Below are 20,493 nucleotides of genomic sequence, written 5' to 3'. Positions count from 1 at the left end.
GAGAGGTCAAGGAGGCCAGAGGCAACAGGCAACAGGCAAAAGGCAAAAGCCTACAGCACCCGGTATTCCCGGGCGGTCTCCCATCCAAGTACTAACCAGGCCCGACCCTGCTTAGCTTCCGAGATCAGACGAGATCGGGCGCGTTCAGGGTGGTATGGCCGTAGACGCCGGCGGCTGCCGCTGGGCGCCTCAAGAGCCTGCTCCACGCATCCCAAGCCCAGCGGGTGCCGCGCTTCACCCATGCACGCGCCTGCCTGCCTGCCTGCCTGCCTGCCTGCCTGGCTGCCTGCCTCGCTGCCGCCGCCCTCCGCCGCGGGCCCCGGGCGGGTGGCGGAGGCGGCGCAAGAGGACCCTGGCAAGGCGCTGTGGCGCAAGCCCCGGCCTTCACCGATCCCGGGACTCTGGCAGACTGCTCCCGGCTTGGCCCCACGCCCGCCTCCGCTTCCATCCCGCACCGCACCGCACCGCACCGCACCGCACCGCACCGCACCACGTCGGGCCGCTCACTGGGAAGAGGGTGGAAGCGAGCGTGGGGCATCAGGCCGGCCGTGCCTTCTGGGCGCCCCCCCTCCCGCCGGGTTCTCAGCGCCTCCTCCCCAGTCGCAGGGCGAGCGCAGCCAGCCCGGAGGCCCCAGCGCCCCCACAGAACATCACCAGCGCGAGCCCGCAGCCCTAGCTGGGCCTCGCGAAACGCCGGGGGCCCTGGGGATGGGGGCTGGAGGGAGGGAAGAGGTCCGGGACCCAGGGAGCCCAGTCCTGTGGCGGAGTCTGTGTTTGGGGTCTCGCTGCCCCGCCCGCTCCTGTGTTTTTGGATCCACCCACCCAGCCCCCACCCTCCAGTCCCCAGGCGCCAGCCCCCGGTCCCGCCCTCGCCGCACCCCCCCACCCCTCCGTGCGGGTGCAGTGTCAGGAAAGGTGCAAAGCTGGGGCGTGGCTTCCAGCCGGTGCAGTGGGATTTCGCCCGGTGCGGGGAGCGGGGAGCGGGGAGCGGACCCCTTGTGAAGTGCCGTGGGGTGTGCGGGCTCGGGGGGGGGCGGGGCGGGGCGGGGCGGGGCCAGGCTAGGCCAGGCCAGGCCGCTTTGCCGGCCCGGGAGGGGCTGAGGGAGCAGTGGCCGCCGGGGTGTGTTTGGCCCCCGGAGCCGCGCTCCCCTCCCCGGGGAGAGAGGGACACACGGAGGGAGGGGGAGGGGCGGCGGGCGCCAAAGGAGAGGTCAAGGAGGCCAGAGGCAACAGGCAACAGGCAAAAGGCAAAAGCCTACAGCACCCGGTATTCCCAGGCGGTCTCCCATCCAAGTACTAACCAGGCCCGACCCTGCTTAGCTTCCGAGATCAGACGAGATCGGGCGCGTTCAGGGTGGTATGGCCGTAGACGCCGGCGGCTGCCGCTGGGCGCCTCAAGAGCCTGCTCCACGCATCCCAAGCCCAGCGGGTGCCGCGCTTCACCCATGCACGCGCCTGCCTGCCTGCCTGCCTGCCTGCCTGGCTGCCTGCCTCGCTGCCGCCGCCCTCCGCCGCGGGCCCCGGGCGGGTGGCGGAGGCGGCGCAAGAGGACCCTGGCAAGGCGCTGTGGCGCAAGCCCCGGCCTTCACCGATCCCGGGACTCTGGCAGACTGCTCCCGGCTTGGCCCCACGCCCGCCTCCGCTTCCATCCCGCACCGCACCGCACCGCACCGCACCGCACCACGTCGGGCCGCTCACTGGGAAGAGGGTGGAAGCGAGCGTGGGGCATCAGGCCGGCCGTGCCTTCTGGGCGCCCCCCCTCCCGCCGGGTTCTCAGCGCCTCCTCCCCAGTCGCAGGGCGAGCGCAGCCAGCCCGGAGGCCCCAGCGCCCCCACAGAACATCACCAGCGCGAGCCCGCAGCCCTAGCTGGGCCTCGCGAAACGCCGGGGGCCCTGGGGATGGGGGCTGGAGGGAGGGAAGAGGTCCGGGACCCAGGGAGCCCAGTCCTGTGGCGGAGTCTGTGTTTGGGGTCTCGCTGCCCCGCCCGCTCCTGTGTTTTTGGATCCACCCACCCAGCCCCCACCCTCCAGTCCCCAGGCGCCAGCCCCCGGTCCCGCCCTCGCCGCACCCCCCCACCCCTCCGTGCGGGTGCAGTGTCAGGAAAGGTGCAAAGCTGGGGCGTGGCTTCCAGCCGGTGCAGTGGGATTTCGCCCGGTGCGGGGAGCGGGGAGCGGGGAGCGGACCCCTTGTGAAGTGCCGTGGGGTGTGCGGGCTCGGGGGGGGGGCGGGGCGGGGCGGGGCGGGGCCAGGCTAGGCCAGGCCAGGCCGCTTTGCCGGCCCGGGAGGGGCTGAGGGAGCAGTGGCCGCCGGGGTGTGTTTGGCCCCCGGAGCCGCGCTCCCCTCCCCGGGGAGAGAGGGACACACGGAGGGAGGGGGAGGGGCGGCGGGCGCCAAAGGAGAGGTCAAGGAGGCCAGAGGCAACAGGCAACAGGCAAAAGGCAAAAGCCTACAGCACCCGGTATTCCCAGGCGGTCTCCCATCCAAGTACTAACCAGGCCCGACCCTGCTTAGCTTCCGAGATCAGACGAGATCGGGCGCGTTCAGGGTGGTATGGCCGTAGACGCCGGCGGCTGCCGCTGGGCGCCTCAAGAGCCTGCTCCACGCATCCCAAGCCCAGCGGGTGCCGCGCTTCACCCATGCACGCGCCTGCCTGCCTGCCTGCCTGCCTGCCTGCCTGGCTGCCTGCCTCGCTGCCGCCGCCCTCCGCCGCGGGCCCCGGGCGGGTGGCGGAGGCGGCGCAAGAGGACCCTGGCAAGGCGCTGTGGCGCAAGCCCCGGCCTTCACCGATCCCGGGACTCTGGCAGACTGCTCCCGGCTTGGCCCCACGCCCGCCTCCGCTTCCATCCCGCACCGCACCGCACCGCACCGCACCGCACCGCACCACGTCGGGCCGCTCACTGGGAAGAGGGTGGAAGCGAGCGTGGGGCATCAGGCCGGCCGTGCCTTCTGGGCGCCCCCCCTCCCGCCGGGTTCTCAGCGCCTCCTCCCCAGTCGCAGGGCGAGCGCAGCCAGCCCGGAGGCCCCAGCGCCCCCACAGAACATCACCAGCGCGAGCCCGCAGCCCTAGCTGGGCCTCGCGAAACGCCGGGGGCCCTGGGGATGGGGGCTGGAGGGAGGGAAGAGGTCCGGGACCCAGGGAGCCCAGTCCTGTGGCGGAGTCTGTGTTTGGGGTCTCGCTGCCCCGCCCGCTCCTGTGTTTTTGGATCCACCCACCCAGCCCCCACCCTCCAGTCCCCAGGCGCCAGCCCCCGGTCCCGCCCTCGCCGCACCCCCCCACCCCTCCGTGCGGGTGCAGTGTCAGGAAAGGTGCAAAGCTGGGGCGTGGCTTCCAGCCGGTGCAGTGGGATTTCGCCCGGTGCGGGGAGCGGGGAGCGGGGAGCGGACCCCTTGTGAAGTGCCGTGGGGTGTGCGGGCTCGGGGGGGGGCGGGGCGGGGCGGGGCGGGGCCAGGCTAGGCCAGGCCAGGCCGCTTTGCCGGCCCGGGAGGGGCTGAGGGAGCAGTGGCCGCCGGGGTGTGTTTGGCCCCCGGAGCCGCGCTCCCCTCCCCGGGGAGAGAGGGACACACGGAGGGAGGGGGAGGGGCGGCGGGCGCCAAAGGAGAGGTCAAGGAGGCCAGAGGCAACAGGCAACAGGCAAAAGGCAAAAGCCTACAGCACCCGGTATTCCCAGGCGGTCTCCCATCCAAGTACTAACCAGGCCCGACCCTGCTTAGCTTCCGAGATCAGACGAGATCGGGCGCGTTCAGGGTGGTATGGCCGTAGACGCCGGCGGCTGCCGCTGGGCGCCTCAAGAGCCTGCTCCACGCATCCCAAGCCCAGCGGGTGCCGCGCTTCACCCATGCACGCGCCTGCCTGCCTGCCTGCCTGCCTGCCTGGCTGCCTGCCTCGCTGCCGCCGCCCTCCGCCGCGGGCCCCGGGCGGGTGGCGGAGGCGGCGCAAGAGGACCCTGGCAAGGCGCTGTGGCGCAAGCCCCGGCCTTCACCGATCCCGGGACTCTGGCAGACTGCTCCCGGCTTGGCCCCACGCCCGCCTCCGCTTCCATCCCGCACCGCACCGCACCGCACCGCACCGCACCGCACCACGTCGGGCCGCTCACTGGGAAGAGGGTGGAAGCGAGCGTGGGGCATCAGGCCGGCCGTGCCTTCTGGGCGCCCCCCCTCCCGCCGGGTTCTCAGCGCCTCCTCCCCAGTCGCAGGGCGAGCGCAGCCAGCCCGGAGGCCCCAGCGCCCCCACAGAACATCACCAGCGCGAGCCCGCAGCCCTAGCTGGGCCTCGCGAAACGCCGGGGGCCCTGGGGATGGGGGCTGGAGGGAGGGAAGAGGTCCGGGACCCAGGGAGCCCAGTCCTGTGGCGGAGTCTGTGTTTGGGGTCTCGCTGCCCCGCCCGCTCCTGTGTTTTTGGATCCACCCACCCAGCCCCCACCCTCCAGTCCCCAGGCGCCAGCCCCCGGTCCCGCCCTCGCCGCACCCCCCCACCCCTCCGTGCGGGTGCAGTGTCAGGAAAGGTGCAAAGCTGGGGCGTGGCTTCCAGCCGGTGCAGTGGGATTTCGCCCGGTGCGGGGAGCGGGGAGCGGGGAGCGGACCCCTTGTGAAGTGCCGTGGGGTGTGCGGGCTCGGGGGGGGGGGGGGCGGGGCGGGGCGGGGCGGGGCCAGGCTAGGCCAGGCCAGGCCGCTTTGCCGGCCCGGGAGGGGCTGAGGGAGCAGTGGCCGCCGGGGTGTGTTTGGCTCCCGGAGCCGCGCTCCCCTCCCCGGGGAGAGAGGGACACACGGAGGGAGGGGGAGGGGCGGCGGGCGCCAAAGGAGAGGTCAAGGAGGCCAGAGGCAACAGGCAACAGGCAAAAGGCAAAAGCCTACAGCACCCGGTATTCCCGGGCGGTCTCCCATCCAAGTACTAACCAGGCCCGACCCTGCTTAGCTTCCGAGATCAGACGAGATCGGGCGCGTTCAGGGTGGTATGGCCGTAGACGCCGGCGGCTGCCGCTGGGCGCCTCAAGAGCCTGCTCCACGCATCCCAAGCCCAGCGGGTGCCGCGCTTCACCCATGCACGCGCCTGCCTGCCTGCCTGCCTGCCTGCCTGCCTGGCTGCCTGCCTCGCTGCCGCCGCCCTCCGCCGCGGGCCCCGGGCGGGTGGCGGAGGCGGCGCAAGAGGACCCTGGCAAGGCGCTGTGGCGCAAGCCCCGGCCTTCACCGATCCCGGGACTCTGGCAGACTGCTCCCGGCTTGGCCCCACGCCCGCCTCCGCTTCCATCCCGCACCGCACCGCACCGCACCGCACCGCACCGCACCGCACCACGTCGGGCCGCTCACTGGGAAGAGGGTGGAAGCGAGCGTGGGGCATCAGGCCGGCCGTGCCTTCTGGGCGCCCCCCCTCCCGCCGGGTTCTCAGCGCCTCCTCCCCAGTCGCAGGGCGAGCGCAGCCAGCCCGGAGGCCCCAGCGCCCCCACAGAACATCACCAGCGCGAGCCCGCAGCCCTAGCTGGGCCTCGCGAAACGCCGGGGGCCCTGGGGATGGGGGCTGGAGGGAGGGAAGAGGTCCGGGACCCAGGGAGCCCAGTCCTGTGGCGGAGTCTGTGTTTGGGGTCTCGCTGCCCCGCCCGCTCCTGTGTTTTTGGATCCACCCACCCAGCCCCCACCCTCCAGTCCCCAGGCGCCAGCCCCCGGTCCCGCCCTCGCCGCACCCCCCCACCCCTCCGTGCGGGTGCAGTGTCAGGAAAGGTGCAAAGCTGGGGCGTGGCTTCCAGCCGGTGCAGTGGGATTTCGCCCGGTGCGGGGAGCGGGGAGCGGGGAGCGGACCCCTTGTGAAGTGCCGTGGGGTGTGCGGGCTCGGGGGGGGGCGGGGCGGGGCGGGGCGGGGCCAGGCTAGGCCAGGCCAGGCCGCTTTGCCGGCCCGGGAGGGGCTGAGGGAGCAGTGGCCGCCGGGGTGTGTTTGGCCCCCGGAGCCGCGCTCCCCTCCCCGGGGAGAGAGGGACACACGGAGGGAGGGGGAGGGGCGGCGGGCGCCAAAGGAGAGGTCAAGGAGGCCAGAGGCAACAGGCAACAGGCAAAAGGCAAAAGCCTACAGCACCCGGTATTCCCAGGCGGTCTCCCATCCAAGTACTAACCAGGCCCGACCCTGCTTAGCTTCCGAGATCAGACGAGATCGGGCGCGTTCAGGGTGGTATGGCCGTAGACGCCGGCGGCTGCCGCTGGGCGCCTCAAGAGCCTGCTCCACGCATCCCAAGCCCAGCGGGTGCCGCGCTTCACCCATGCACGCGCCTGCCTGCCTGCCTGCCTGCCTGCCTGGCTGCCTGCCTCGCTGCCGCCGCCCTCCGCCGCGGGCCCCGGGCGGGTGGCGGAGGCGGCGCAAGAGGACCCTGGCAAGGCGCTGTGGCGCAAGCCCCGGCCTTCACCGATCCCGGGACTCTGGCAGACTGCTCCCGGCTTGGCCCCACGCCCGCCTCCGCTTCCATCCCGCACCGCACCGCACCGCACCGCACCGCACCACGTCGGGCCGCTCACTGGGAAGAGGGTGGAAGCGAGCGTGGGGCATCAGGCCGGCCGTGCCTTCTGGGCGCCCCCCCTCCCGCCGGGTTCTCAGCGCCTCCTCCCCAGTCGCAGGGCGAGCGCAGCCAGCCCGGAGGCCCCAGCGCCCCCACAGAACATCACCAGCGCGAGCCCGCAGCCCTAGCTGGGCCTCGCGAAACGCCGGGGGCCCTGGGGATGGGGGCTGGAGGGAGGGAAGAGGTCCGGGACCCAGGGAGCCCAGTCCTGTGGCGGAGTCTGTGTTTGGGGTCTCGCTGCCCCGCCCGCTCCTGTGTTTTTGGATCCACCCACCCAGCCCCCACCCTCCAGTCCCCAGGCGCCAGCCCCCGGTCCCGCCCTCGCCGCACCCCCCCACCCCTCCGTGCGGGTGCAGTGTCAGGAAAGGTGCAAAGCTGGGGCGTGGCTTCCAGCCGGTGCAGTGGGATTTCGCCCGGTGCGGGGAGCGGGGAGCGGGGAGCGGACCCCTTGTGAAGTGCCGTGGGGTGTGCGGGCTCGGGGGGGGGGCGGGGCGGGGCGGGGCGGGGCCAGGCTAGGCCAGGCCAGGCCGCTTTGCCGGCCCGGGAGGGGCTGAGGGAGCAGTGGCCGCCGGGGTGTGTTTGGCCCCCGGAGCCGCGCTCCCCTCCCCGGGGAGAGAGGGACACACGGAGGGAGGGGGAGGGGCGGCGGGCGCCAAAGGAGAGGTCAAGGAGGCCAGAGGCAACAGGCAACAGGCAAAAGGCAAAAGCCTACAGCACCCGGTATTCCCAGGCGGTCTCCCATCCAAGTACTAACCAGGCCCGACCCTGCTTAGCTTCCGAGATCAGACGAGATCGGGCGCGTTCAGGGTGGTATGGCCGTAGACGCCGGCGGCTGCCGCTGGGCGCCTCAAGAGCCTGCTCCACGCATCCCAAGCCCAGCGGGTGCCGCGCTTCACCCATGCACGCGCCTGCCTGCCTGCCTGCCTGCCTGCCTGCCTGCCTGGCTGCCTGCCTCGCTGCCGCCGCCCTCCGCCGCGGGCCCCGGGCGGGTGGCGGAGGCGGCGCAAGAGGACCCTGGCAAGGCGCTGTGGCGCAAGCCCCGGCCTTCACCGATCCCGGGACTCTGGCAGACTGCTCCCGGCTTGGCCCCACGCCCGCCTCCGCTTCCATCCCGCACCGCACCGCACCGCACCGCACCGCACCACGTCGGGCCGCTCACTGGGAAGAGGGTGGAAGCGAGCGTGGGGCATCAGGCCGGCCGTGCCTTCTGGGCGCCCCCCCTCCCGCCGGGTTCTCAGCGCCTCCTCCCCAGTCGCAGGGCGAGCGCAGCCAGCCCGGAGGCCCCAGCGCCCCCACAGAACATCACCAGCGCGAGCCCGCAGCCCTAGCTGGGCCTCGCGAAACGCCGGGGGCCCTGGGGATGGGGGCTGGAGGGAGGGAAGAGGTCCGGGACCCAGGGAGCCCAGTCCTGTGGCGGAGTCTGTGTTTGGGGTCTCGCTGCCCCGCCCGCTCCTGTGTTTTTGGATCCACCCACCCAGCCCCCACCCTCCAGTCCCCAGGCGCCAGCCCCCGGTCCCGCCCTCGCCGCACCCCCCCACCCCTCCGTGCGGGTGCAGTGTCAGGAAAGGTGCAAAGCTGGGGCGTGGCTTCCAGCCGGTGCAGTGGGATTTCGCCCGGTGCGGGGAGCGGGGAGCGGGGAGCGGACCCCTTGTGAAGTGCCGTGGGGTGTGCGGGCTCGGGGGGGGGGGCGGGGCGGGGCGGGGCGGGGCCAGGCTAGGCCAGGCCAGGCCGCTTTGCCGGCCCGGGAGGGGCTGAGGGAGCAGTGGCCGCCGGGGTGTGTTTGGCCCCCGGAGCCGCGCTCCCCTCCCCGGGGAGAGAGGGACACACGGAGGGAGGGGGAGGGGCGGCGGGCGCCAAAGGAGAGGTCAAGGAGGCCAGAGGCAACAGGCAACAGGCAAAAGGCAAAAGCCTACAGCACCCGGTATTCCCAGGCGGTCTCCCATCCAAGTACTAACCAGGCCCGACCCTGCTTAGCTTCCGAGATCAGACGAGATCGGGCGCGTTCAGGGTGGTATGGCCGTAGACGCCGGCGGCTGCCGCTGGGCGCCTCAAGAGCCTGCTCCACGCATCCCAAGCCCAGCGGGTGCCGCGCTTCACCCATGCACGCGCCTGCCTGCCTGCCTGCCTGCCTGCCTGCCTGGCTGCCTGCCTCGCTGCCGCCGCCCTCCGCCGCGGGCCCCGGGCGGGTGGCGGAGGCGGCGCAAGAGGACCCTGGCAAGGCGCTGTGGCGCAAGCCCCGGCCTTCACCGATCCCGGGACTCTGGCAGACTGCTCCCGGCTTGGCCCCACGCCCGCCTCCGCTTCCATCCCGCACCGCACCGCACCGCACCGCACCGCACCGCACCGCACCACGTCGGGCCGCTCACTGGGAAGAGGGTGGAAGCGAGCGTGGGGCATCAGGCCGGCCGTGCCTTCTGGGCGCCCCCCCTCCCGCCGGGTTCTCAGCGCCTCCTCCCCAGTCGCAGGGCGAGCGCAGCCAGCCCGGAGGCCCCAGCGCCCCCACAGAACATCACCAGCGCGAGCCCGCAGCCCTAGCTGGGCCTCGCGAAACGCCGGGGGCCCTGGGGATGGGGGCTGGAGGGAGGGAAGAGGTCCGGGACCCAGGGAGCCCAGTCCTGTGGCGGAGTCTGTGTTTGGGGTCTCGCTGCCCCGCCCGCTCCTGTGTTTTTGGATCCACCCACCCAGCCCCCACCCTCCAGTCCCCAGGCGCCAGCCCCCGGTCCCGCCCTCGCCGCACCCCCCCACCCCTCCGTGCGGGTGCAGTGTCAGGAAAGGTGCAAAGCTGGGGCGTGGCTTCCAGCCGGTGCAGTGGGATTTCGCCCGGTGCGGGGAGCGGGGAGCGGGGAGCGGACCCCTTGTGAAGTGCCGTGGGGTGTGCGGGCTCGGGGGGGGGCGGGGCGGGGCGGGGCGGGGCCAGGCTAGGCCAGGCCAGGCCGCTTTGCCGGCCCGGGAGGGGCTGAGGGAGCAGTGGCCGCCGGGGTGTGTTTGGCCCCCGGAGCCGCGCTCCCCTCCCCGGGGAGAGAGGGACACACGGAGGGAGGGGGAGGGGCGGCGGGCGCCAAAGGAGAGGTCAAGGAGGCCAGAGGCAACAGGCAACAGGCAAAAGGCAAAAGCCTACAGCACCCGGTATTCCCAGGCGGTCTCCCATCCAAGTACTAACCAGGCCCGACCCTGCTTAGCTTCCGAGATCAGACGAGATCGGGCGCGTTCAGGGTGGTATGGCCGTAGACGCCGGCGGCTGCCGCTGGGCGCCTCAAGAGCCTGCTCCACGCATCCCAAGCCCAGCGGGTGCCGCGCTTCACCCATGCACGCGCCTGCCTGCCTGCCTGCCTGCCTGCCTGGCTGCCTGCCTCGCTGCCGCCGCCCTCCGCCGCGGGCCCCGGGCGGGTGGCGGAGGCGGCGCAAGAGGACCCTGGCAAGGCGCTGTGGCGCAAGCCCCGGCCTTCACCGATCCCGGGACTCTGGCAGACTGCTCCCGGCTTGGCCCCACGCCCGCCTCCGCTTCCATCCCGCACCGCACCGCACCGCACCGCACCGCACCGCACCACGTCGGGCCGCTCACTGGGAAGAGGGTGGAAGCGAGCGTGGGGCATCAGGCCGGCCGTGCCTTCTGGGCGCCCCCCCTCCCGCCGGGTTCTCAGCGCCTCCTCCCCAGTCGCAGGGCGAGCGCAGCCAGCCCGGAGGCCCCAGCGCCCCCACAGAACATCACCAGCGCGAGCCCGCAGCCCTAGCTGGGCCTCGCGAAACGCCGGGGGCCCTGGGGATGGGGGCTGGAGGGAGGGAAGAGGTCCGGGACCCAGGGAGCCCAGTCCTGTGGCGGAGTCTGTGTTTGGGGTCTCGCTGCCCCGCCCGCTCCTGTGTTTTTGGATCCACCCACCCAGCCCCCACCCTCCAGTCCCCAGGCGCCAGCCCCCGGTCCCGCCCTCGCCGCACCCCCCCACCCCTCCGTGCGGGTGCAGTGTCAGGAAAGGTGCAAAGCTGGGGCGTGGCTTCCAGCCGGTGCAGTGGGATTTCGCCCGGTGCGGGGAGCGGGGAGCGGGGAGCGGACCCCTTGTGAAGTGCCGTGGGGTGTGCGGGCTCGGGGGGGGGGCGGGGCGGGGCGGGGCGGGGCCAGGCTAGGCCAGGCCAGGCCGCTTTGCCGGCCCGGGAGGGGCTGAGGGAGCAGTGGCCGCCGGGGTGTGTTTGGCCCCCGGAGCCGCGCTCCCCTCCCCGGGGAGAGAGGGACACACGGAGGGAGGGGGAGGGGCGGCGGGCGCCAAAGGAGAGGTCAAGGAGGCCAGAGGCAACAGGCAACAGGCAAAAGGCAAAAGCCTACAGCACCCGGTATTCCCAGGCGGTCTCCCATCCAAGTACTAACCAGGCCCGACCCTGCTTAGCTTCCGAGATCAGACGAGATCGGGCGCGTTCAGGGTGGTATGGCCGTAGACGCCGGCGGCTGCCGCTGGGCGCCTCAAGAGCCTGCTCCACGCATCCCAAGCCCAGCGGGTGCCGCGCTTCACCCATGCACGCGCCTGCCTGCCTGCCTGCCTGCCTGCCTGCCTGGCTGCCTGCCTCGCTGCCGCCGCCCTCCGCCGCGGGCCCCGGGCGGGTGGCGGAGGCGGCGCAAGAGGACCCTGGCAAGGCGCTGTGGCGCAAGCCCCGGCCTTCACCGATCCCGGGACTCTGGCAGACTGCTCCCGGCTTGGCCCCACGCCCGCCTCCGCTTCCATCCCGCACCGCACCGCACCGCACCGCACCGCACCGCACCGCACCACGTCGGGCCGCTCACTGGGAAGAGGGTGGAAGCGAGCGTGGGGCATCAGGCCGGCCGTGCCTTCTGGGCGCCCCCCCTCCCGCCGGGTTCTCAGCGCCTCCTCCCCAGTCGCAGGGCGAGCGCAGCCAGCCCGGAGGCCCCAGCGCCCCCACAGAACATCACCAGCGCGAGCCCGCAGCCCTAGCTGGGCCTCGCGAAACGCCGGGGGCCCTGGGGATGGGGGCTGGAGGGAGGGAAGAGGTCCGGGACCCAGGGAGCCCAGTCCTGTGGCGGAGTCTGTGTTTGGGGTCTCGCTGCCCCGCCCGCTCCTGTGTTTTTGGATCCACCCACCCAGCCCCCACCCTCCAGTCCCCAGGCGCCAGCCCCCGGTCCCGCCCTCGCCGCACCCCCCCACCCCTCCGTGCGGGTGCAGTGTCAGGAAAGGTGCAAAGCTGGGGCGTGGCTTCCAGCCGGTGCAGTGGGATTTCGCCCGGTGCGGGGAGCGGGGAGCGGGGAGCGGACCCCTTGTGAAGTGCCGTGGGGTGTGCGGGCTCGGGGGGGGGCGGGGCGGGGCGGGGCGGGGCCAGGCTAGGCCAGGCCAGGCCGCTTTGCCGGCCCGGGAGGGGCTGAGGGAGCAGTGGCCGCCGGGGTGTGTTTGGCCCCCGGAGCCGCGCTCCCCTCCCCGGGGAGAGAGGGACACACGGAGGGAGGGGGAGGGGCGGCGGGCGCCAAAGGAGAGGTCAAGGAGGCCAGAGGCAACAGGCAACAGGCAAAAGGCAAAAGCCTACAGCACCCGGTATTCCCAGGCGGTCTCCCATCCAAGTACTAACCAGGCCCGACCCTGCTTAGCTTCCGAGATCAGACGAGATCGGGCGCGTTCAGGGTGGTATGGCCGTAGACGCCGGCGGCTGCCGCTGGGCGCCTCAAGAGCCTGCTCCACGCATCCCAAGCCCAGCGGGTGCCGCGCTTCACCCATGCACGCGCCTGCCTGCCTGCCTGCCTGCCTGCCTGGCTGCCTGCCTCGCTGCCGCCGCCCTCCGCCGCGGGCCCCGGGCGGGTGGCGGAGGCGGCGCAAGAGGACCCTGGCAAGGCGCTGTGGCGCAAGCCCCGGCCTTCACCGATCCCGGGACTCTGGCAGACTGCTCCCGGCTTGGCCCCACGCCCGCCTCCGCTTCCATCCCGCACCGCACCGCACCGCACCGCACCGCACCGCACCACGTCGGGCCGCTCACTGGGAAGAGGGTGGAAGCGAGCGTGGGGCATCAGGCCGGCCGTGCCTTCTGGGCGCCCCCCCTCCCGCCGGGTTCTCAGCGCCTCCTCCCCAGTCGCAGGGCGAGCGCAGCCAGCCCGGAGGCCCCAGCGCCCCCACAGAACATCACCAGCGCGAGCCCGCAGCCCTAGCTGGGCCTCGCGAAACGCCGGGGGCCCTGGGGATGGGGGCTGGAGGGAGGGAAGAGGTCCGGGACCCAGGGAGCCCAGTCCTGTGGCGGAGTCTGTGTTTGGGGTCTCGCTGCCCCGCCCGCTCCTGTGTTTTTGGATCCACCCACCCAGCCCCCACCCTCCAGTCCCCAGGCGCCAGCCCCCGGTCCCGCCCTCGCCGCACCCCCCCACCCCTCCGTGCGGGTGCAGTGTCAGGAAAGGTGCAAAGCTGGGGCGTGGCTTCCAGCCGGTGCAGTGGGATTTCGCCCGGTGCGGGGAGCGGGGAGCGGGGAGCGGACCCCTTGTGAAGTGCCGTGGGGTGTGCGGGCTCGGGGGGGGGGCGGGGCGGGGCGGGGCGGGGCCAGGCTAGGCCAGGCCAGGCCGCTTTGCCGGCCCGGGAGGGGCTGAGGGAGCAGTGGCCGCCGGGGTGTGTTTGGCTCCCGGAGCCGCGCTCCCCTCCCCGGGGAGAGAGGGACACACGGAGGGAGGGGGAGGGGCGGCGGGCGCCAAAGGAGAGGTCAAGGAGGCCAGAGGCAACAGGCAACAGGCAAAAGGCAAAAGCCTACAGCACCCGGTATTCCCAGGCGGTCTCCCATCCAAGTACTAACCAGGCCCGACCCTGCTTAGCTTCCGAGATCAGACGAGATCGGGCGCGTTCAGGGTGGTATGGCCGTAGACGACGGCGGCTGCCGCTGGGCGCCTCAAGAGCCTGCTCCACGCATCCCAAGCCCAGCGGGTGCCGCGCTTCACCCATGCACGCGCCTGCCTGCCTGCCTGCCTGCCTGCCTGGCTGCCTGCCTCGCTGCCGCCGCCCTCCGCCGCGGGCCCCGGGCGGGTGGCGGAGGCGGCGCAAGAGGACCCTGGCAAGGCGCTGTGGCGCAAGCCCCGGCCTTCACCGATCCCGGGACTCTGGCAGACTGCTCCCGGCTTGGCCCCACGCCCGCCTCCGCTTCCATCCCGCACCGCACCGCACCGCACCGCACCACGTCGGGCCGCTCACTGGGAAGAGGGTGGAAGCGAGCGTGGGGCATCAGGCCGGCCGTGCCTTCTGGGCGCCCCCCCTCCCGCCGGGTTCTCAGCGCCTCCTCCCCAGTCGCAGGGCGAGCGCAGCCAGCCCGGAGGCCCCAGCGCCCCCACAGAACATCACCAGCGCGAGCCCGCAGCCCTAGCTGGGCCTCGCGAAACGCCGGGGGCCCTGGGGATGGGGGCTGGAGGGAGGGAAGAGGTCCGGGACCCAGGGAGCCCAGTCCTGTGGCGGAGTCTGTGTTTGGGGTCTCGCTGCCCCGCCCGCTCCTGTGTTTTTGGATCCACCCACCCAGCCCCCACCCTCCAGTCCCCAGGCGCCAGCCCCCGGTCCCGCCCTCGCCGCACCCCCCCACCCCTCCGTGCGGGTGCAGTGTCAGGAAAGGTGCAAAGCTGGGGCGTGGCTTCCAGCCGGTGCAGTGGGATTTCGCCCGGTGCGGGGAGCGGGGAGCGGGGAGCGGACCCCTTGTGAAGTGCCGTGGGGTGTGCGGGCTCGGGGGGGGGCGGGGCGGGGCGGGGCGGGGCCAGGCTAGGCCAGGCCAGGCCGCTTTGCCGGCCCGGGAGGGGCTGAGGGAGCAGTGGCCGCCGGGGTGTGTTTGGCCCCCGGAGCCGCGCTCCCCTCCCCGGGGAGAGAGGGACACACGGAGGGAGGGGGAGGGGCGGCGGGCGCCAAAGGAGAGGTCAAGGAGGCCAGAGGCAACAGGCAACAGGCAAAAGGCAAAAGCCTACAGCACCCGGTATTCCCAGGCGGTCTCCCATCCAAGTACTAACCAGGCCCGACCCTGCTTAGCTTCCGAGATCAGACGAGATCGGGCGCGTTCAGGGTGGTATGGCCGTAGACGCCGGCGGCTGCCGCTGGGCGCCTCAAGAGCCTGCTCCACGCATCCCAAGCCCAGCGGGTGCCGCGCTTCACCCATGCACGCGCCTGCCTGCCTGCCTGCCTGCCTGCCTGGCTGCCTGCCTCGCTGCCGCCGCCCTCCGCCGCGGGCCCCGGGCGGGTGGCGGAGGCGGCGCAAGAGGACCCTGGCAAGGCGCTGTGGCGCAAGCCCCGGCCTTCACCGATCCCGGGACTCTGGCAGACTGCTCCCGGCTTGGCCCCACGCCCGCCTCCGCTTCCATCCCGCACCGCACCGCACCGCACCGCACCGCACCGCACCACGTCGGGCCGCTCACTGGGAAGAGGGTGGAAGCGAGCGTGGGGCATCAGGCCGGCCGTGCCTTCTGGGCGCCCCCCCTCCCGCCGGGTTCTCAGCGCCTCCTCCCCAGTCGCAGGGCGAGCGCAGCCAGCCCGGAGGCCCCAGCGCCCCCACAGAACATCACCAGCGCGAGCCCGCAGCCCTAGCTGGGCCTCGCGAAACGCCGGGGGCCCTGGGGATGGGGGCTGGAGGGAGGGAAGAGGTCCGGGACCCAGGGAGCCCAGTCCTGTGGCGGAGTCTGTGTTTGGGGTCTCGCTGCCCCGCCCGCTCCTGTGTTTTTGGATCCACCCACCCAGCCCCCACCCTCCAGTCCCCAGGCGCCAGCCCCCGGTCCCGCCCTCGCCGCACCCCCCCACCCCTCCGTGCGGGTGCAGTGTCAGGAAAGGTGCAAAGCTGGGGCGTGGCTTCCAGCCGGTGCAGTGGGATTTCGCCCGGTGCGGGGAGCGGGGAGCGGGGAGCGGACCCCTTGTGAAGTGCCGTGGGGTGTGCGGGCTCGGGGGGGGGGGGCGGGGCGGGGCGGGGCGGGGCCAGGCTAGGCCAGGCCAGGCCGCTTTGCCGGCCCGGGAGGGGCTGAGGGAGCAGTGGCCGCCGGGGTGTGTTTGGCTCCCGGAGCCGCGCTCCCCTCCCCGGGGAGAGAGGGACACACGGAGGGAGGGGGAGGGGCGGCGGGCGCCAAAGGAGAGGTCAAGGAGGCCAGAGGCAACAGGCAACAGGCAAAAGGCAAAAGCCTACAGCACCCGGTATTCCCGGGCGGTCTCCCATCCAAGTACTAACCAGGCCCGACCCTGCTTAGCTTCCGAGATCAGACGAGATCGGGCGCGTTCAGGGTGGTATGGCCGTAGACGCCGGCGGCTGCCGCTGGGCGCCTCAAGAGCCTGCTCCACGCATCCCAAGCCCAGCGGGTGCCGCGCTTCACCCATGCACGCGCCTGCCTGCCTGCCTGCCTGCCTGCCTGCCTGGCTGCCTGCCTCGCTGCCGCCGCCCTCCGCCGCGGGCCCCGGGCGGGTGGCGGAGGCGGCGCAAGAGGACCCTGGCAAGGCGCTGTGGCGCAAGCCCCGGCCTTCACCGATCCCGGGACTCTGGCAGACTGCTCCCGGCTTGGCCCCACGCCCGCCTCCGCTTCCATCCCGCACCGCACCGCACCGCACCGCACCGCACCGCACCGCACCACGTCGGGCCGCTCACTGGGAAGAGGGTGGAAGCGAGCGTGGGGCATCAGGCCGGCCGTGCCTTCTGGGCGCCCCCCCTCCCGCCGGGTTCTCAGCGCCTCCTCCCCAGTCGCAGGGCGAGCGCAGCCAGCCCGGAGGCCCCAGCGCCCCCACAGAACATCACCAGCGCGAGCCCGCAGCCCTAGCTGGGCCTCGCGAAACGCCGGGGGCCCTGGGGATGGGGGCTGGAGGGAGGGAAGAGGTCCGGGACCCAGGGAGCCCAGTCCTGTGGCGGAGTCTGTGTTTGGGGTCTCGCTGCCCCGCCCGCTCCTGTGTTTTTGGATCCACCCACCCAGCCCCCACCCTCCAGTCCCCAGGCGCCAGCCCCCGGTCCCGCCCTCGCCGCACCCCCCCACCCCTCCGTGCGGGTGCAGTGTCAGGAAAGGTGCAAAGCTGGGGCGTGGCTTCCAGCCGGTGCAGTGGGATTTCGCCCGGTGCGGGGAGCGGGGAGCGGGGAGCGGACCCCTTGTGAAGTGCCGTGGGGTGTGCGGGCTCGGGGGGGGGCGGGGCGGGGCGGGGCGGGGCCAGGCTAGGCCAGGCCAGGCCGCTTTGCCGGCCCGGGAGGGGCTGAGGGAGCAGTGGCCGCCGGGGTGTGTTTGGCCCCCGGAGCCGCGCTCCCCTCCCCGGGGAGAGAGGGACACACGGAGGGAGGGGGAGGGGCGGCGGGCGCCAAAGGAGAGGTCAAGGAGGCCAGAGGCAACAGGCAACAGGCAAAAGGCAAAAGCCTACAGCACCCGGTATTCCCAGGCGGTCTCCCATCCAAGTACTAACCAGGCCCGACCCTGCTTAGCTTCCGAGATCAGACGAGATCGGGCGCGTTCAGGGTGGTATGGCCGTAGACGCCGGCGGCTGCCGCTGGGCGCCTCAAGAGCCTGCTCCACGCATCCCAAGCCCAGCGGGTGCCGCGCTTCACCCATGCACGCGCCTGCCTGCCTGCCTGCCTGCCTGCCTGGCTGCCTGCCTCGCTGCCGCCGCCCTCCGCCGCGGGCCCCGGGCGGGTGGCGGAGGCGGCGCAAGAGGACCCTGGCAAGGCGCTGTGGCGCAAGCCCCGGCCTTCACCGATCCCGGGACTCTGGCAGACTGCTCCCGGCTTGGCCCCACGCCCGCCTCCGCTTCCATCCCGCACCGCACCGCACCGCACCGCACCGCACCACGTCGGGCCGCTCACTGGGAAGAGGGTGGAAGCGAGCGTGGGGCATCAGGCCGGCCGTGCCTTCTGGGCGCCCCCCCTCCCGCCGGGTTCTCAGCGCCTCCTCCCCAGTCGCAGGGCGAGCGCAGCCAGCCCGGAGGCCCCAGCGCCCCCACAGAACATCACCAGCGCGAGCCCGCAGCCCTAGCTGGGCCTCGCGAAACGCCGGGGGCCCTGGGGATGGGGGCTGGAGGGAGGGAAGAGGTCCGGGACCCAGGGAGCCCAGTCCTGTGGCGGAGTCTGTGTTTGGGGTCTCGCTGCCCCGCCCGCTCCTGTGTTTTTGGATCCACCCACCCAGCCCCCACCCTCCAGTCCCCAGGCGCCAGCCCCCGGTCCCGCCCTCGCCGCACCCCCCCACCCCTCCGTGCGGGTGCAGTGTCAGGAAAGGTGCAAAGCTGGGGCGTGGCTTCCAGCCGGTGCAGTGGGATTTCGCCCGGTGCGGGGAGCGGGGAGCGGGGAGCGGACCCCTTGTGAAGTGCCGTGGGGTGTGCGGGCTCGGGGGGGGGGCGGGGCGGGGCGGGGCGGGGCCAGGCTAGGCCAGGCCAGGCCGCTTTGCCGGCCCGGGAGGGGCTGAGGGAGCAGTGGCCGCCGGGGTGTGTTTGGCCCCCGGAGCCGCGCTCCCCTCCCCGGGGAGAGAGGGACACACGGAGGGAGGGGGAGGGGCGGCGGGCGCCAAAGGAGAGGTCAAGGAGGCCAGAGGCAACAGGCAACAGGCAAAAGGCAAAAGCCTACAGCACCCGGTATTCCCAGGCGGTCTCCCATCCAAGTACTAACCAGGCCCGACCCTGCTTAGCTTCCGAGATCAGACGAGATCGGGCGCGTTCAGGGTGGTATGGCCGTAGACGCCGGCGGCTGCCGCTGGGCGCCTCAAGAGCCTGCTCCACGCATCCCAAGCCCAGCGGGTGCCGCGCTTCACCCATGCACGCGCCTGCCTGCCTGCCTGCCTGCCTGCCTGCCTGCCTGGCTGCCTGCCTCGCTGCCGCCGCCCTCCGCCGCGGGCCCCGGGCGGGTGGCGGAGGCGGCGCAAGAGGACCCTGGCAAGGCGCTGTGGCGCAAGCCCCGGCCTTCACCGATCCCGGGACTCTGGCAGACTGCTCCCGGCTTGGCCCCACGCCCGCCTCCGCTTCCATCCCGCACCGCACCGCACCGCACCGCACCGCACCACGTCGGGCCGCTCACTGGGAAGAGGGTGGAAGCGAGCGTGGGGCATCAGGCCGGCCGTGCCTTCTGGGCGCCCCCCCTCCCGCCGGGTTCTCAGCGCCTCCTCCCCAGTCGCAGGGCGAGCGCAGCCAGCCCGGAGGCCCCAGCGCCCCCACAGAACATCACCAGCGCGAGCCCGCAGCCCTAGCTGGGCCTCGCGAAACGCCGGGGGCCCTGGGGATGGGGGCTGGAGGGAGGGAAGAGGTCCGGGACCCAGGGAGCCCAGTCCTGTGGCGGAGTCTGTGTTTGGGGTCTCGCTGCCCCGCCCGCTCCTGTGTTTTTGGATCCACCCACCCAGCCCCCACCCTCCAGTCCCCAGGCGCCAGCCCCCGGTCCCGCCCTCGCCGCACCCCCCCACCCCTCCGTGCGGGTGCAGTGTCAGGAAAGGTGCAAAGCTGGGGCGTGGCTTCCAGCCGGTGCAGTGGGATTTCGCCCGGTGCGGGGAGCGGGGAGCGGGGAGCGGACCCCTTGTGAAGTGCCGTGGGGTGTGCGGGCTCGGGGGGGGGGCGGGGCGGGGCGGGGCGGGGCCAGGCTAGGCCAGGCCAGGCCGCTTTGCCGGCCCGGGAGGGGCTGAGGGAGCAGTGGCCGCCGGGGTGTGTTTGGCCCCCGGAGCCGCGCTCCCCTCCCCGGGGAGAGAGGGACACACGGAGGGAGGGGGAGGGGCGGCGGGCGCCAAAGGAGAGGTCAAGGAGGCCAGAGGCAACAGGCAACAGGCAAAAGGCAAAAGCCTACAGCACCCGGTATTCCCAGGCGGTCTCCCATCCAAGTACTAACCAGGCCCGACCCTGCTTAGCTTCCGAGATCAGACGAGATCGGGCGCGTTCAGGGTGGTATGGCCGTAGACGCCGGCGGCTGCCGCTGGGCGCCTCAAGAGCCTGCTCCACGCATCCCAAGCCCAGCGGGTGCCGCGCTTCACCCATGCACGCGCCTGCCTGCCTGCCTGCCTGCCTGCCTGCCTGGCTGCCTGCCTCGCTGCCGCCGCCCTCCGCCGCGGGCCCCGGGCGGGTGGCGGAGGCGGCGCAAGAGGACCCTGGCAAGGCGCTGTGGCGCAAGCCCCGGCCTTCACCGATCCCGGGACTCTGGCAGACTGCTCCCGGCTTGGCCCCACGCCCGCCTCCGCTTCCATCCCGCACCGCACCGCACCGCACCGCACCGCACCGCACCGCACCACGTCGGGCCGCTCACTGGGAAGAGGGTGGAAGCGAGCGTGGGGCATCAGGCCGGCCGTGCCTTCTGGGCGCCCCCCCTCCCGCCGGGTTCTCAGCGCCTCCTCCCCAGTCGCAGGGCGAGCGCAGCCAGCCCGGAGGCCCCAGCGCCCCCACAGAACATCACCAGCGCGAGCCCGCAGCCCTAGCTGGGCCTCGCGAAACGCCGGGGGCCCTGGGGATGGGGGCTGGAGGGAGGGAAGAGGTCCGGGACCCAGGGAGCCCAGTCCTGTGGCGGAGTCTGTGTTTGGGGTCTCGCTGCCCCGCCCGCTCCTGTGTTTTTGGATCCACCCACCCAGCCCCCACCCTCCAGTCCCCAGGCGCCAGCCCCCGGTCCCGCCCTCGCCGCACCCCCCCACCCCTCCGTGCGGGTGCAGTGTCAGGAAAGGTGCAAAGCTGGGGCGTGGCTTCCAGCCGGTGCAGTGGGATTTCGCCCGGTGCGGGGAGCGGGGAGCGGGGAGCGGACCCCTTGTGAAGTGCCGTGGGGTGTGCGGGCTCGGGGGGGGGCGGGGCGGGGCGGGGCGGGGCCAGGCTAGGCCAGGCCAGGCCGCTTTGCCGGCCCGGGAGGGGCTGAGGGAGCAGTGGCCGCCGGGGTGTGTTTGGCCCCCGGAGCCGCGCTCCCCTCCCCGGGGAGAGAGGGACACACGGAGGGAGGGGGAGGGGCGGCGGGCGCCAAAGGAGAGGTCAAGGAGGCCAGAGGCAACAGGCAACAGGCAAAAGGCAAAAGCCTACAGCACCCGGTATTCCCAGGCGGTCTCCCATCCAAGTACTAACCAGGCCCGAC

The 20,493-nt window shown here is 73.4% G+C and overlaps 17 non-coding genes across 17 annotated transcripts; all 17 read right to left on the bottom strand.

Annotated features, from left to right (window-relative positions):
- Window positions 1-47: 47 nt before the first annotated feature.
- On the bottom strand, window positions 48-166 carry LOC147570881 (5S ribosomal RNA). Its single transcript, XR_015247913.1, has one exon. It is a non-coding gene; the product is annotated as a 5S ribosomal RNA (ribosomal RNA).
- A 1,086-nt stretch (window positions 167-1,252) lies between these two features.
- LOC147570880 (5S ribosomal RNA) lies at window positions 1,253-1,371 on the bottom strand. The gene has a single exon (XR_015247923.1). It is a non-coding gene; the product is annotated as a 5S ribosomal RNA (ribosomal RNA).
- A 1,073-nt stretch (window positions 1,372-2,444) lies between these two features.
- On the bottom strand, window positions 2,445-2,563 carry LOC147570879 (5S ribosomal RNA). The gene has a single exon (XR_015247920.1). It is a non-coding gene; the product is annotated as a 5S ribosomal RNA (ribosomal RNA).
- A 1,081-nt stretch (window positions 2,564-3,644) lies between these two features.
- On the bottom strand, window positions 3,645-3,763 carry LOC147570878 (5S ribosomal RNA). Its single transcript, XR_015247909.1, has one exon. It is a non-coding gene; the product is annotated as a 5S ribosomal RNA (ribosomal RNA).
- Window positions 3,764-4,845: 1,082 nt separating this feature from the next.
- On the bottom strand, window positions 4,846-4,964 carry LOC147570877 (5S ribosomal RNA). The gene has a single exon (XR_015247912.1). It is a non-coding gene; the product is annotated as a 5S ribosomal RNA (ribosomal RNA).
- A 1,086-nt stretch (window positions 4,965-6,050) lies between these two features.
- On the bottom strand, window positions 6,051-6,169 carry LOC147570876 (5S ribosomal RNA). The gene has a single exon (XR_015247898.1). It is a non-coding gene; the product is annotated as a 5S ribosomal RNA (ribosomal RNA).
- Window positions 6,170-7,242: 1,073 nt separating this feature from the next.
- Window positions 7,243-7,361, bottom strand: LOC147570875 (5S ribosomal RNA). Its single transcript, XR_015247887.1, has one exon. It is a non-coding gene; the product is annotated as a 5S ribosomal RNA (ribosomal RNA).
- Window positions 7,362-8,443: 1,082 nt separating this feature from the next.
- On the bottom strand, window positions 8,444-8,562 carry LOC147570874 (5S ribosomal RNA). Its single transcript, XR_015247876.1, has one exon. It is a non-coding gene; the product is annotated as a 5S ribosomal RNA (ribosomal RNA).
- Window positions 8,563-9,648: 1,086 nt separating this feature from the next.
- LOC147570873 (5S ribosomal RNA) lies at window positions 9,649-9,767 on the bottom strand. Its single transcript, XR_015247864.1, has one exon. It is a non-coding gene; the product is annotated as a 5S ribosomal RNA (ribosomal RNA).
- Window positions 9,768-10,845: 1,078 nt separating this feature from the next.
- LOC147570872 (5S ribosomal RNA) lies at window positions 10,846-10,964 on the bottom strand. The gene has a single exon (XR_015247853.1). It is a non-coding gene; the product is annotated as a 5S ribosomal RNA (ribosomal RNA).
- A 1,086-nt stretch (window positions 10,965-12,050) lies between these two features.
- Window positions 12,051-12,169, bottom strand: LOC147570871 (5S ribosomal RNA). Its single transcript, XR_015247842.1, has one exon. It is a non-coding gene; the product is annotated as a 5S ribosomal RNA (ribosomal RNA).
- A 1,078-nt stretch (window positions 12,170-13,247) lies between these two features.
- On the bottom strand, window positions 13,248-13,366 carry LOC147570870 (5S ribosomal RNA). The gene has a single exon (XR_015247958.1). It is a non-coding gene; the product is annotated as a 5S ribosomal RNA (ribosomal RNA).
- Window positions 13,367-14,433: 1,067 nt separating this feature from the next.
- LOC147570869 (5S ribosomal RNA) lies at window positions 14,434-14,552 on the bottom strand. The gene has a single exon (XR_015247947.1). It is a non-coding gene; the product is annotated as a 5S ribosomal RNA (ribosomal RNA).
- Window positions 14,553-15,632: 1,080 nt separating this feature from the next.
- LOC147570868 (5S ribosomal RNA) lies at window positions 15,633-15,751 on the bottom strand. Its single transcript, XR_015247911.1, has one exon. It is a non-coding gene; the product is annotated as a 5S ribosomal RNA (ribosomal RNA).
- Window positions 15,752-16,837: 1,086 nt separating this feature from the next.
- Window positions 16,838-16,956, bottom strand: LOC147570867 (5S ribosomal RNA). The gene has a single exon (XR_015247936.1). It is a non-coding gene; the product is annotated as a 5S ribosomal RNA (ribosomal RNA).
- Window positions 16,957-18,029: 1,073 nt separating this feature from the next.
- On the bottom strand, window positions 18,030-18,148 carry LOC147570866 (5S ribosomal RNA). Its single transcript, XR_015247925.1, has one exon. It is a non-coding gene; the product is annotated as a 5S ribosomal RNA (ribosomal RNA).
- A 1,081-nt stretch (window positions 18,149-19,229) lies between these two features.
- On the bottom strand, window positions 19,230-19,348 carry LOC147570865 (5S ribosomal RNA). Its single transcript, XR_015247836.1, has one exon. It is a non-coding gene; the product is annotated as a 5S ribosomal RNA (ribosomal RNA).
- Between the last annotated feature and the right edge of the window lie 1,145 nt (window positions 19,349-20,493).

This window comes from Puma concolor, unplaced genomic scaffold (assembly GCF_028749965.1).
Source record: "Puma concolor isolate L17-30 unplaced genomic scaffold, mPumCon1.1.hap2 unalloc_scaffold_77, whole genome shotgun sequence".
Classification (NCBI taxonomy): domain Eukaryota; kingdom Metazoa; phylum Chordata; class Mammalia; order Carnivora; family Felidae; genus Puma; species Puma concolor.
The sequence above is the reverse complement of the archived record's forward strand: the minus strand, read 5'-3'. Positions and strand labels throughout refer to the sequence as shown.